Source organism: Dromaius novaehollandiae, unplaced genomic scaffold (assembly GCF_036370855.1).
Source record: "Dromaius novaehollandiae isolate bDroNov1 unplaced genomic scaffold, bDroNov1.hap1 HAP1_SCAFFOLD_31, whole genome shotgun sequence".
Classification (NCBI taxonomy): Eukaryota; Metazoa; Chordata; class Aves; order Casuariiformes; family Dromaiidae; genus Dromaius; species Dromaius novaehollandiae.
The window spans coordinates 1,328,890-1,344,664 of NW_026991289.1; positions in this window are offsets into that span (position 1 = coordinate 1,328,890).

Here is a 15,775-nt window from a genome sequence, read left to right on the forward strand (position 1 = left end):
ACGGGCCTAGGAGACACTGAGGCTGCTGTGACGTGACAAGCATGGCCAGCAGCCATGACCCTGACACTGGTCAAGGAGGCACTGAGGCTGCTGTGACCTCACAAGCACAGCCAGTAGGGGGCGATGGACACTAACCTAGGAGGCACTGAGGCTGCTGTGACCTCACAAGCACAGCCAGGAGCCATGAGACTGCCACTGGCAGAGGAGGCACTGATGCTTCTGTGACCTCACAAGCACAGCCAGCAGCCATGAGACTGCCACTGGCAGAGGAGGCACTGAGGCTGCTGTGACGTGAAAAGCATAGCCAGCAGCCATGAGCCTGATACTGGCCTGTGAGGCACTGAGGCTGCTGTGACCTCACAAGCACAGCCAGCAGGGGGCGCTGGACACTAACTTTTGAGGCACTGAGTCTGCTGTGACCTCACAAGCACAGCCAGCAGCCATGAGCCTGACACTGGCCTAGGAGACATTCAGGCTTGTGTGACCTCACAAGCACAGCCAGCAGCCATGAGCCTGATAATAGCCTAGGAGGCACTGAGGCTGCTGTGACCTCACAAGCACAGCCAGCAGCCATGAGACTGATACTGGCAGAGGAGGCACTGATGCTTCTGTGACCTCACAAGCACAGCCAGCAGCCATGAGCCTGATAATAGCCTATGAGGCACTGAGGCTTCTGTGACCTCACAAGCACAGCCAGCAGCCATGAGACTGCCACTGGCAGAGAAGGCACTGAGGCTGCTTTGACCTCACAATCACAGCCAGCAGCCATGAGCCTGCCACTGGCCTAGGAGGCACTCAGGCTGCTATGACGTCACAAGCACAGCCAGCAGCCAGGAGCCTGATATTGGCCTGGGAGGCACTGAGGCTGCTGTGACGTCACAAGCACAGGCAGCAGCCATGAGCCTGAAACTGGCAGAGGAGGCAGTGAGGCTGCTGTGACCTCACAAGCACAGCCAGCAGCCATGAGACTGACACTGGCTTCAGAGGCACTGAGGCTGCTGTGACGTCACAAGCACAGCCAGCAGCCATGAGACTGATACGAGCCCAGGAGACACTGAGGCTGCTGTGACCTCACAATCACAGCCAGCAGCCATGAGACTGCCACTGGCCTAGGAGGCATTAAGGCTGCTGTGACCTCACAAGCACAGCCAGCAGCCAGGAGCCTGGTATTGGCCTGGGAGGCACTGAGGCTGCTGTGACCTCACAAGCACAGCCAGTAGGGGGCGATGGAAACTAACTATGAGGCACTGAGTCTGCTGTGACCTCACAAGCAGAGCCAGCAGGGGACGCTGGACACTAAAGTATGAGGCACTAAGGCTGCTGTGACCTCACAAGCACAGCCAGCAGCCATGAGACTGCCACTGGCAGAGGAGGCACTGAGGCTTCTGTGACCTCACAAGCACAGCCAGCAACCATGAGACTGCCACTGGCAGAGGAGGCACTGAGTCTGCTGTGACATCACAGGCACAGCCAGCAGCCATGAGCATGGCACTATCCACGGAGACACTGAGTCTGCAGTGACCTCACAAGCACAGCCAGCAGGGGCCGCTGCACACTAATCTAGGAGGCACTGAGGCTGCTGTGACCTCACAAGCACAGCCAGCAGCCATGAGACTGCCACTGGCAGAGGAGGCACTGAGGCTTCTGTGACCTCACAAGCACAGCCAGCAGCCATGAGCCTGATACTGGCTTGGAGGCACTGAGGCTGCTATGACCTCACAAGCACAGCCAGCAGCCATGAGCCTGCCACTGGCCTAGGAGGCATTAAGGCTGCTGTGACCTCACCAGCACAGCCAGCAGCCAGGAGCCTGGTATTGGCCTGGGAGGCACTGAGGCTGCTGTGACCTCAAAAGCACAGCCAGTCGGGGGCGATGGAAACTAACCTAGGAGGCACTGAGGCTGCTGTGACCTCAGAAGCACAGCCAGTAGGGGGCGATGGACACTAACCTAGGAGGCACTGACGCTGCTGTGACCTCACAAGCACAGCCAGCAGCCATGAGACTGCCACTGGCAGAGGAGGCACTGAGTCTGCTGTGACCTCACAAGCACAGCCAGCAACTATGAGACTGCCACTGACAGAGGAGGCACTGAGTCTGCTGTGACATCACAAGCACAGCCAGCAGCCAGGAGCCTGGTATTGGCCTGGGAGGCACTGAGGCTGCTGTGACCTCACAAGCACAGCCAGTAGGGGGCGATGGAAACTAACTATGAGGCACTGAGTCTGCTGTGACCTCACAAGCAGAGCCAGCAGGGGACGCTGGACACTAAACTATGAGGCACTAAGGCTGCTGTGACCTCACAAGCACAGCCAGCAGCCATGAGACTGCCACTGGCAGAGGAGGCACTGAGGCTTCTGTGACCTCACAAGCACAGCCAGCAACCATGAGACTGCCACTGGCAGAGGAGGCACTGAGTCTGCTGTGACATCACAGGCACAGCCAGCAGCCATGACCATGGCACTATCCACGGAGACACTGAGTCTGCAGTGACCTCACAAGCACAGCCAGCAGGGGCCGCTGCACACTAATCTAGGAGGCACTGAGGCTGCTGTGACCTCACAAGCACAGCCAGCAGCCATGAGACTGCCACTGGCAGAGGAGGCACTGAGGCTGCTGTGACCTCACAAGCACAGCCAGCAGCCATGAGCCTGATACTGGCCTAGGAGGCACTGAGGCTGCTATGACCTCACAAGCACAGCCAGCAGCCATGAGCCTGCCACTGGCCTAGGAGGCATTAAGGCTGCTGTGACCTCACAAGCACAGCCAGCAGCCAGGAGCCTGGTATTGGCCTGGGAGGCACTGAGGCTGCTGTGACCTCACAAGCACAGCCAGTAGGGGGCGATGGACACTAACCTAGGAGGCACTGAGGCTGCTGTGACCTCAGAAGCACAGCCAGTAGGGGGCGATGGACACTAACCTAGGAGGCACTGACGCTGCTGTGACCTCACAAGCACAGCCAGCAGCCATGAGACTGCCACTGGCAGAGGAGGCACTGAGTCTGCTGTGACCTCACAAGCACAGCCAGCAACTATGAGACTGCCACTGACAGAGGATTCACTGAGTCTGCTGTGACATCACAAGCACAGCCAGCAGCCATGAGCATGGCACTATCCACGGAGACACTGAGTCTGCAGTGACCTCACAAGCACAGCCAGCAGCCATGAGCCTGATACTGGTCTAGGAGGCACTGAGGCTGCTGTGACCTCACAAGCACAACCAGTAGGGGGCGATGGACACTAACCTAGGAGCCACTGAGTCTGCTGTGACGTCACAAGCACAGCCAGCAGCCATGAGACTGCCACTGGCCTCAGAGGCACTGAGGTTGCTATGACCTCACAAGCACAGCCAGCAGCCATGAGCATGGCACTGGCAGAGGAAGCACTGAGTCTGCTGTGACCTCACAAGCACAGCCAGCAGCCATGACCCTGACACTGGCAGAGGAGGCACTGAGGCTGCTGTGACCTCACAAGCACAGCCAGCAACCATGAGACTACCACTGGCAGAGGAGGCACTGAGTCTGCGGTGACATCACAGGCACAGCCAGCAGCCATGAGCATGGCACTATCCACGGAGACACTGAGTCTGCAGTGACCTCACAAGCACAGCCAGCAGGGGCCGCTGCACACTAATCTAGGAGGCACTCAGGCTGCTGTGACCTCACAAGCACAGCCAGCAGCCATGAGACTGCCACTGGCAGAGGAGGCACTGAGGCTTCTGTGACCTCACAAGCACAGCCAGCAGCCATGAGCCTGACACTGGCCTCAGAAGCACTGGGGCTGCTGTGACGTCACAAGCACAACCAGTAGCCATGAGACTGACACTGGCCTCAGAGGCACTGAGGCTGCTGTGACCTCACAAGCACAGCCAGCAGCCATGAACCTGACACTGGCAGAGGAGGCACTGAGGCTGCTGTGACCTCACAAGCACAGCCAGCAGAGGGCACTGGAGATAATCTATCAGGCACTGAGTCTGCTGTGACCTCACAAGCACAGCCAGTCGGGGGCGATGAACACTAACCTAGGAGGCACTGAGTCTGCTGTGACCTCACAAGCACAGCCAGCAGCCATGAGACTGACACTGGCCTCAGAGGCACTGAGGCTACTGTGACGTCACAAGCACAGCCAGCAGCCATGAGCCTGCCACTGGCCTAGGAGGCACTGAGGCTGCTGTGACCTCACAAGCACAGCCAGTAGGGGGCGATGGAAACTAACTATGAGGCACTGAGTCTGCTGTGACCTCACAAGCAGAGACACCAGGGGACGCTGGACACTAAACTATGAGGCACTGAGGCTGCTGTGACCTCACAAGCACAGCCAGCAGCCATGAGACTGCCACTGGCAGAGGAGGCACTGAGGCTTCTGTGACCTCACATGCACAGCCAGAAACCATGAGACTGCCACTGGCAGAGGAGGCACTGAGTCTGCTGTGACATCACAGGCACAGCCAGCAGCCATGACCATGGCACTATCCACGGAGACAATGAGTCTGCAGTGACCTCACAAGCACAGCCAGCAGGGGCCGCTGCACACTAATCTAGGAGGCACTGAGGCTGCTGTGACCTCACAAGCACAGCCAGCAGCCATGAGACTGCCACTGGCAGAGGAGGCACTGAGGCTTCTGTGACCTCACAAGCACAGCCAGCAGCCATGAGCCTGATACTGGCTTGGAGGCACTGAGGCTGCTATGACCTCACAAGCACAGCCAGCAGCCATGAGCCTGCCACTGGCCTAGGAGGCATTAAGGCTGCTGTGACCTCACCAGCACAGCCAGCAGCCAGGAGCCTGGTATTGGCCTGGGAGGCACTGAGGCTGCTGTGACCTCAAAAGCACAGCCAGTCGGGGGCGATGGAAACTAACCTAGGAGGCACTGAGGCTGCTGTGACCTCAGAAGCACAGCCAGTAGGGGGCGATGGACACTAACCTAGGAGGCACTGACGCTGCTGTGACCTCACAAGCACAGCCAGCAGCCATGAGACTGCCACTGGCAGAGGAGGCACTGAGTCTGCTGTGACCTCACAAGCACAGCCAGCAACTATGAGACTGCCACTGACAGAGGAGGCACTGAGTCTGCTGTGACATCACAAGCACAGCCAGCAGCCAGGAGCCTGGTATTGGCCTGGGAGGCACTGAGGCTGCTGTGACCTCACAAGCACAGCCAGTAGGGGGCGATGGAAACTAACTATGAGGCACTGAGTCTGCTGTGACCTCACAAGCAGAGCCAGCAGGGGACGCTGGACACTAAACTATGAGGCACTAAGGCTGCTGTGACCTCACAAGCACAGCCAGCAGCCATGAGACTGCCACTGGCAGAGGAGGCACTGAGGCTTCTGTGACCTCACAAGCACAGCCAGCAACCATGAGACTGCCACTGGCAGAGGAGGCACTGAGTCTGCTGTGACATCACAGGCACAGCCAGCAGCCATGACCATGGCACTATCCACGGAGACACTGAGTCTGCAGTGACCTCACAAGCACAGCCAGCAGGGGCCGCTGCACACTAATCTAGGAGGCACTGAGGCTGCTGTGACCTCACAAGCACAGCCAGTAGCCATGAGCCTGATACTGGCCTAGGAGGCATTCAGGCTGCTGTGACCTCACAATCACAGCCAGCAGCCATGACCCTGACACTGCCCTAGGAGGCATTCAGGCTGCTGTGACGTCACAAGCACTGCCAGCAGCCATGAGCCTGACACTGGCGGAGGAGGCACTGAGTCTGCTGTGACCTCAGAAGCACAGTCAGTAGGGGGCGGTGGACACTAACCTAGGAGGCACTGAGGCTGCTGTGACGTCACAAGCACTGCCAGCAGCCATGAGACTGCCACTGGCAGAGGAGGCACTGAGGCTGCTGTGACCTCACAAGCACAGCCAGTAGGGGGCGATGGACACTAACCTGTGAGGCACTGAGTCTGCTGTGACCTCACAAGCAGAGCCAGCAGGGGACGCTGGACACTAAACAATGAGGCACTGAGGCTGCTGTGACGTCACAAGCACAGCCAGCAGCCATGAGCCTGAAACTGGCCTGTGAGGCACTGAGGTTGCTGTCACCTCACAAGCACAGCCAGCAGCCATGAGCCTGAAACTGGCAGAGGAGGAACTGAGGTTGCTGTGACCTCACAAGCACAGCCAGCAGCCATGAGCATGGCACTGGCAGAGGAGGCACTGAGGCTGCTGTGACCTCACAAGCACAGCCAGCAGCCATGAGACTGATACTGGCCTGTGAGGCACTGAGTCTGCTGTGACCTCACAAGCACAGCCAGCAGGGGGCGCTGGACACTAACTATGAGGCACTGAGTCTGCTGTGACCTCACAAGCACAGCCAGCAGCCATGAGCCTGCCACTGGCCTAGGAGGCATTCAGGCTTCTGTGACCTCACAAGCACAGCCAGCAGCCATGAGCCTGATACTGGCCTGTGAGGCACTGAGGCTGCTGTGACCTCACAAGCACATCCAGTAGGGAGCGATGGACACTAACTTATGAGGCACTGAGTCTGCTCTGACCTCACAAGCATAGCCAGCAGGGGACGCTGGACACTAAACTATGAGGCACAGAGGCTGCTGTGACCTCACAAGCACAGCCAGTAGCCATGACAATGACACTGGCCTAAAAGGCATTCAGGCTTCTGTGACCTCAGAAGCACAGCCAGCAGCCATGACCCTGACACTGGTCAAGGAGGCATTCAGGCTGCTGTGACCTCACAAGCTAAGCCAGCAGCCATGAGCCTGACACTGGCAGAGGAGGCACTGAGGCTGCTGAGACCTCACAAGCACAGCCAGTAGGGGGCGATGGACACTAACCTAGGAGGCACTGGGGCTTCTGTGATCTCACAAGCACAGCCAGCAGCCATGAGCATGGCACTGGCCTCGGAGGCACTGAGGCTGCTGTGACCTCACAAGCACAGCCAGTAGGGGGCGCTGGACACTAACTTATGAGACACTGAGTCTGCTCTGACCTCACAAGCAGAGCCAGTAGGGGGCGATGGACACTAACCTAGGAGGCACTGAGGCTTCTGTCACCTCACAAGCACAGGCAGCAGCCATGAGCATGGCACTGGCCTCGGAGGCACTGAGGCTGCTGTGACCTCACAAGCACAGCCAGCAGCCAGGAGACTGCCACTGGCCTCAGAGGCACTGAGGCTCCTTTGACCTCACAAGCAGAGCCAGCAGCCATGAGCCTGCCACTGGCCTAGGAGGTATTCAGGCTTGTGTGACCTCACAAGCACAGCCAGCAGCCATGAGACTGATACTGGCAGAGGAGGCACTGAGTCTGCTGTGACGTCACAAGCACAGCCAGCAGCCATGAGCCTGCCACTGGCCTAGGAGGCACTAAGGCTGCTGTGACCTCAGAAGCACAGCCAACAGCCAGGAGCCTGGTATTGGCCTGGGAGGCACTGAGGCTGCTGTGACCTAACAAGCACAGCCAGTAGGGGGCGATGGAAACTAACTATGAGACACTGAGTCTGCTGTGACCTCACAAGCAGAGCCAGCAGGGGACGCTGGACACTAAGCTATGAGGCACAGAGGCTGCTGTGACCTCACAAGCACAGCCAGCAACCATGAGACTGCCACTGGCAGAGGAGGCACTGAGTCTGCTGTGACATCACAAGCACAGCCAGCAGCCATGAGCATGGCACTATCCACGGAGACACTGAGTCTGCAGTGACCTCACAAGCACAGCCAGCAGGGGGCGCTGCACACTAATCTAGGAGGCACTGAGGCTGCTGTGACCTCACAAGCACAGCCAGCAGCCATGAGACTGCCACTGGCAGAGGAGGCACTGAGTCTGCTGTGACCTCACAAGCACAACCAGTCGGGGGCACTGCAGATAACCTAGGAGGCACTGAGGCTGCTGTGACCTCACAAGCACAGCCAGCAGCCATGCGACTGACACTGGCCTCAGAAGCACTGAGGCTGCTGTGACCTCACAAGCACAGCCAGCAGCCATGATACTGATACTAGCCTAGGAGGCACTGTGGCTGTTGTGACCTCACAAGCACAGCCAACAGCCATGAGCCTGCCACCCGCCTAGGAGGCATTCAAGCTGCTGTGACGTCACAAGCACAGCCAGCAGCCATGAGCATGGCACTGGCAGAGGAGGCACTGAGGCTGCTGTGACCTCACAAGCACAGCCAGTAGGGGACGCTGGACACTAACCTATGAGGCACTGAGTCTGCTTTGACCTCACAAGCAGAGCCAGCAGGGGACGCTGGACACTGAACTATGAGGCACTGAGGCTCCTGTGACTTCACAAGCACAGCCAGCAGCCATGAACATGGCACTGGCAGAGGAGGCACTGAGTCTGCTGTGACCTCACAAGCACAGCCAGCAGCCATGAGCCTGAAACTGGCCTGTGAGGCACTGAGGCTTCTGTGACCTCACAAGCACAGCCAGCAGCCATGAGCATGGCACTGGCAGAGGAGGCACTGAGGCTGCTGTGACCTCACAAGCACAGCCAGCAGCCAGGAGCCTGATACTGGCCTGTGAGGCACTGAGGGTGCTGTGACCTCAGAAGCACAGCCAGCAGCCTTGTGCTTGATACTGGCCTAAGAGGCACTGAGTCTGCTGTGACCTCACAAGCACAGCCAGTAGCCATGAGCCTGATACTGGCCTAGGAGGCATTCAGGCTTGTGTGACCTCACAAGCACTGCCAGCAGCCATGACCCTGACACTGGCCTAGGAGGCATTCAGGCTGCTGTGACGTTACAAGCACTGCCAGCAGCCATGAGCCTGACACTGGCAGAGGAGGCACTGAGTCTGCTGTGACCTCAGAAGCACAGTCAGTAGGGGGCGGTGGACACTAACCTAGGAGACACTGAGGCTGCTGTGACCTCAGAAGCACAGCCAGGAGCCATGAGACTGCCACTGGCAGAGGAGGCACTGAGGCTGCTGTGACCTCACAAGCACAGCCAGCAGCCATGAGCATGGCACTGGCAGAGGAGGCACTCAGGCTGCTGTGACCTCACAAGCACAGCCAGCAGCCATGAGCCTGATACTGGCCTGTAAGGCACTGAGTCTGCTGTGACCTCACAAGCACAGCCAGTAGGGGGCACTGCACACTAACTATGAGGCACTGAGGCTGCTGTGACCTCACAAGCACAGCCAGCAGGGGGCACTGGAGATAACCTATCAGGCACTGAGTCTGCTGTGACGTCACAAGCACAGCCAGTCGGGGGCGATGAACACTAACCTAGGAGGCACTGAGGCTGCTGTGACCTCACAAGCACAGCCAGCAGCCATGAGCCTGACACAGGCAGAGGAGGCACTGAGGCTGCTGTGACCTCACAAGCACAGCCAGCAGCCATGAGCCTGATACTAGCCTAGGAGACACTGAGGTTGCTGTGACCTCACAAGCACAGCCAGCAGGGGGCGCTGCACACTAACTATGAGGCACTGAGGCTGCTGTGACCTCACAAGCACAGCCAGCAGCCATGAGCCTGCCACTGGCCTAGGAGGCATTCAGGCTTCTGTGACCTCACAAGCACAGCCAGCAGCCATGAGCCTGATACTGGCCTAGGAGGCACTGAGGCTGCTGTGACCTCACAAGCACAGCCAGCAGCCATGAGACTGCCACTGGCAGAGGAGGCACTGAGGCTTCTGTGACCTCACAAGAACAGCCAGCAGCCATGAGCATGGCACTGGCCTCAGAGGCACTGAGGGTGCTGTGACGTCACAAGCACAGCCAGCAGCCATGAGCCTGCCACGGGCCTAGGAGACACTGAGGCTGCTGTGACGTGACAAGCATGGCCAGCAGCCATGACCCTGACACTGGTCAAGGAGGCACTGAGGCTGCTGTGACCTCACAAGCACAGCCAGTAGGGGGCGATGGACACTAACCTAGGAGGCACTGAGGCTGCTGTGACCTCACAAGCACAGCCAGGAGCCATGAGACTGCCACTGGCAGAGGAGGCACTGATGCTTCTGTGACCTCACAAGCACAGCCAGCAGCCATGAGACTGCCACTGGCAGAGGAGGCACTGAGGCTGCTGTGACGTGAAAAGCATAGCCAGCAGCCATGAGCCTGATACTGGCCTGTGAGGCACTGAGGCTGCTGTGACCTCACAAGCACAGCCAGCAGGGGGCGCTGGACACTAACTTTTGAGGCACTGAGTCTGCTGTGACCTCACAAGCACAGCCAGCAGCCATGAGCCTGACACTGGCCTAGGAGACATTCAGGCTTGTGTGACCTCACAAGCACAGCCAGCAGCCATGAGCCTGATAATAGCCTAGGAGGCACTGAGGCTGCTGTGACCTCACAAGCACAGCCAGCAGCCATGAGACTGATACTGGCAGAGGAGGCACTGATGCTTCTGTGACCTCACAAGCACAGCCAGCAGCCATGAGCCTGATAATAGCCTATGAGGCACTGAGGCTTCTGTGACCTCACAAGCACAGCCAGCAGCCATGAGACTGCCACTGGCAGAGAAGGCACTGAGGCTGCTTTGACCTCACAATCACAGCCAGCAGCCATGAGCCTGCCACTGGCCTAGGAGGCACTCAGGCTGCTATGACGTCACAAGCACAGCCAGCAGCCAGGAGCCTGATATTGGCCTGGGAGGCACTGAGGCTGCTGTGACGTCACAAGCACAGGCAGCAGCCATGAGCCTGAAACTGGCAGAGGAGGCAGTGAGGCTGCTGTGACCTCACAAGCACAGCCAGCAGCCATGAGACTGACACTGGCTTCAGAGGCACTGAGGCTGCTGTGACGTCACAAGCACAGCGAGCAGCCATGAGACTGATACGAGCCCAGGAGACACTGAGGCTGCTGTGACCTCACAATCACAGCCAGCAGCCATGAGACTGCCACTGGCCTAGGAGGCATTAAGGCTGCTGTGACCTCACAAGCACAGCCAGCAGCCAGGAGCCTGGTATTGGCCTGGGAGGCACTGAGGCTGCTGTGACCTCACAAGCACAGCCAGTAGGGGGCGATGGAAACTAACTATGAGGCACTGAGTCTGCTGTGACCTCACAAGCAGAGCCAGCAGGGGACGCTGGACACTAAAGTATGAGGCACTAAGGCTGCTGTGACCTCACAAGCACAGCCAGCAGCCATGAGACTGCCACTGGCAGAGGAGGCACTGAGGCTTCTGTGACCTCACAAGCACAGCCAGCAACCATGAGACTGCCACTGGCAGAGGAGGCACTGAGTCTGCTGTGACATCACAGGCACAGCCAGCAGCCATGAGCATGGCACTATCCACGGAGACACTGAGTCTGCAGTGACCTCACAAGCACAGCCAGCAGGGGCCGCTGCACACTAATCTAGGAGGCACTGAGGCTGCTGTGACCTCACAAGCACAGCCAGCAGCCATGAGACTGCCACTGGCAGAGGAGGCACTGAGGCTTCTGTGACCTCACAAGCACAGCCAGCAGCCATGAGCCTGATACTGGCTTGGAGGCACTGAGGCTGCTATGACCTCACAAGCACAGCCAGCAGCCATGAGCCTGCCACTGGCCTAGGAGGCATTAAGGCTGCTGTGACCTCACCAGCACAGCCAGCAGCCAGGAGCCTGGTATTGGCCTGGGAGGCACTGAGGCTGCTGTGACCTCAAAAGCACAGCCAGTCGGGGGCGATGGAAACTAACCTAGGAGGCACTGAGGCTGCTGTGACCTCAGAAGCACAGCCAGTAGGGGGCGATGGACACTAACCTAGGAGGCACTGACGCTGCTGTGACCTCACAAGCACAGCCAGCAGCCATGAGACTGCCACTGGCAGAGGAGGCACTGAGTCTGCTGTGACCTCACAAGCACAGCCAGCAACTATGAGACTGCCACTGACAGAGGAGGCACTGAGTCTGCTGTGACATCACAAGCACAGCCAGCAGCCAGGAGCCTGGTATTGGCCTGGGAGGCACTGAGGCTGCTGTGACCTCACAAGCACAGCCAGTAGGGGGCGATGGAAACTAACTATGAGGCACTGAGTCTGCTGTGACCTCACAAGCAGAGCCAGCAGGGGACGCTGGACACTAAACTATGAGGCACTAAGGCTGCTGTGACCTCACAAGCACAGCCAGCAGCCATGAGACTGCCACTGGCAGAGGAGGCACTGAGGCTTCTGTGACCTCACAAGCACAGCCAGCAACCATGAGACTGCCACTGGCAGAGGAGGCACTGAGTCTGCTGTGACATCACAGGCACAGCCAGCAGCCATGACCATGGCACTATCCACGGAGACACTGAGTCTGCAGTGACCTCACAAGCACAGCCAGCAGGGGCCGCTGCACACTAATCTAGGAGGCACTGAGGCTGCTGTGACCTCACAAGCACAGCCAGCAGCCATGAGACTGCCACTGGCAGAGGAGGCACTGAGGCTGCTGTGACCTCACAAGCACAGCCAGCAGCCATGAGCCTGATACTGGCCTAGGAGGCACTGAGGCTGCTATGACCTCACAAGCACAGCCAGCAGCCATGAGCCTGCCACTGGCCTAGGAGGCATTAAGGCTGCTGTGACCTCACAAGCACAGCCAGCAGCCAGGAGCCTGGTATTGGCCTGGGAGGCACTGAGGCTGCTGTGACCTCACAAGCACAGCCAGTAGGGGGCGATGGACACTAACCTAGGAGGCACTGAGGCTGCTGTGACCTCAGAAGCACAGCCAGTAGGGGGCGATGGACACTAACCTAGGAGGCACTGACGCTGCTGTGACCTCACAAGCACAGCCAGCAGCCATGAGACTGCCACTGGCAGAGGAGGCACTGAGTCTGCTGTGACCTCACAAGCACAGCCAGCAACTATGAGACTGCCACTGACAGAGGATTCACTGAGTCTGCTGTGACATCACAAGCACAGCCAGCAGCCATGAGCATGGCACTATCCACGGAGACACTGAGTCTGCAGTGACCTCACAAGCACAGCCAGCAGCCATGAGCCTGATACTGGTCTAGGAGGCACTGAGGCTGCTGTGACCTCACAAGCACAACCAGTAGGGGGCGATGGACACTAACCTAGGAGCCACTGAGTCTGCTGTGACGTCACAAGCACAGCCAGCAGCCATGAGACTGCCACTGGCCTCAGAGGCACTGAGGTTGCTATGACCTCACAAGCACAGCCAGCAGCCATGAGCATGGCACTGGCAGAGGAAGCACTGAGTCTGCTGTGACCTCACAAGCACAGCCAGCAGCCATGACCCTGACACTGGCAGAGGAGGCACTGAGGCTGCTGTGACCTCACAAGCACAGCCAGCAACCATGAGACTACCACTGGCAGAGGAGGCACTGAGTCTGCGGTGACATCACAGGCACAGCCAGCAGCCATGAGCATGGCACTATCCACGGAGACACTGAGTCTGCAGTGACCTCACAAGCACAGCCAGCAGGGGCCGCTGCACACTAATCTAGGAGGCACTCAGGCTGCTGTGACCTCACAAGCACAGCCAGCAGCCATGAGACTGCCACTGGCAGAGGAGGCACTGAGGCTTCTGTGACCTCACAAGCACAGCCAGCAGCCATGAGCCTGACACTGGCCTCAGAAGCACTGGGGCTGCTGTGACGTCACAAGCACAACCAGTAGCCATGAGACTGACACTGGCCTCAGAGGCACTGAGGCTGCTGTGACCTCACAAGCACAGCCAGCAGCCATGAACCTGACACTGGCAGAGGAGGCACTGAGGCTGCTGTGACCTCACAAGCACAGCCAGCAGAGGGCACTGGAGATAATCTATCAGGCACTGAGTCTGCTGTGACCTCACAAGCACAGCCAGTCGGGGGCGATGAACACTAACCTAGGAGGCACTGAGTCTGCTGTGACCTCACAAGCACAGCCAGCAGCCATGAGACTGACACTGGCCTCAGAGGCACTGAGGCTACTGTGACGTCACAAGCACAGCCAGCAGCCATGAGCCTGCCACTGGCCTAGGAGGCACTGAGGCTGCTGTGACCTCACAAGCACAGCCAGTAGGGGGCGATGGAAACTAACTATGAGGCACTGAGTCTGCTGTGACCTCACAAGCAGAGACACCAGGGGACGCTGGACACTAAACTATGAGGCACTGAGGCTGCTGTGACCTCACAAGCACAGCCAGCAGCCATGAGACTGCCACTGGCAGAGGAGGCACTGAGGCTTCTGTGACCTCACATGCACAGCCAGAAACCATGAGACTGCCACTGGCAGAGGAGGCACTGAGTCTGCTGTGACATCACAGGCACAGCCAGCAGCCATGACCATGGCACTATCCACGGAGACAATGAGTCTGCAGTGACCTCACAAGCACAGCCAGCAGGGGCCGCTGCACACTAATCTAGGAGGCACTGAGGCTGCTGTGACCTCACAAGCACAGCCAGCAGCCATGAGACTGCCACTGGCAGAGGAGGCACTGAGGCTTCTGTGACCTCACAAGCACAGCCAGCAGCCATGAGCCTGATACTGGCTTGGAGGCACTGAGGCTGCTATGACCTCACAAGCACAGCCAGCAGCCATGAGCCTGCCACTGGCCTAGGAGGCATTAAGGCTGCTGTGACCTCACCAGCACAGCCAGCAGCCAGGAGCCTGGTATTGGCCTGGGAGGCACTGAGGCTGCTGTGACCTCAAAAGCACAGCCAGTCGGGGGCGATGGAAACTAACCTAGGAGGCACTGAGGCTGCTGTGACCTCAGAAGCACAGCCAGTAGGGGGCGATGGACACTAACCTAGGAGGCACTGACGCTGCTGTGACCTCACAAGCACAGCCAGCAGCCATGAGACTGCCACTGGCAGAGGAGGCACTGAGTCTGCTGTGACCTCACAAGCACAGCCAGCAACTATGAGACTGCCACTGACAGAGGAGGCACTGAGTCTGCTGTGACATCACAAGCACAGCCAGCAGCCAGGAGCCTGGTATTGGCCTGGGAGGCACTGAGGCTGCTGTGACCTCACAAGCACAGCCAGTAGGGGGCGATGGAAACTAACTATGAGGCACTGAGTCTGCTGTGACCTCACAAGCAGAGCCAGCAGGGGACGCTGGACACTAAACTATGAGGCACTAAGGCTGCTGTGACCTCACAAGCACAGCCAGCAGCCATGAGACTGCCACTGGCAGAGGAGGCACTGAGGCTTCTGTGACCTCACAAGCACAGCCAGCAACCATGAGACTGCCACTGGCAGAGGAGGCACTGAGTCTGCTGTGACATCACAGGCACAGCCAGCAGCCATGACCATGGCACTATCCACGGAGACACTGAGTCTGCAGTGACCTCACAAGCACAGCCAGCAGGGGCCGCTGCACACTAATCTAGGAGGCACTGAGGCTGCTGTGACCTCACAAGCACAGCCAGCAGCCATGAGACTGCCACTGGCAGAGGAGGCACTGAGGCTGCTGTGACCTCACAAGCACAGCCAGCAGCCATGAGCCTGATACTGGCCTAGGAGGCACTGAGGCTGCTATGACCTCACAAGCACAGCCAGCAGCCATGAGCCTGCCACTGGCCTAGGAGGCATTAAGGCTGCTGTGACCTCACAAGCACAGCCAGCAGCCAGGAGCCTGGTATTGGCCTGGGAGGCACTGAGGCTGCTGTGACCTCACAAGCACAGCCAGTAGGGGGCGATGGACACTAACCTAGGAGGCACTGAGGCTGCTGTGACCTCAGAAGCACAGCCAGTAGGGGGCGATGGACACTAACCTAGGAGGCACTGAGTCTGCTGTGACCTCACAAGCACAGCCAGCAGCCATGAGACTGCCACTGGCAGAGGAGGCACTGAGTCTGCTGTGACCTCACAAGCACAGCCAGCAACTATGAGACTGCCACTGACAGAGGATTCACTGAGTCTGCTGTGACATCACAAGCACAGCCAGCAGCCATGAGCATGGCACTAT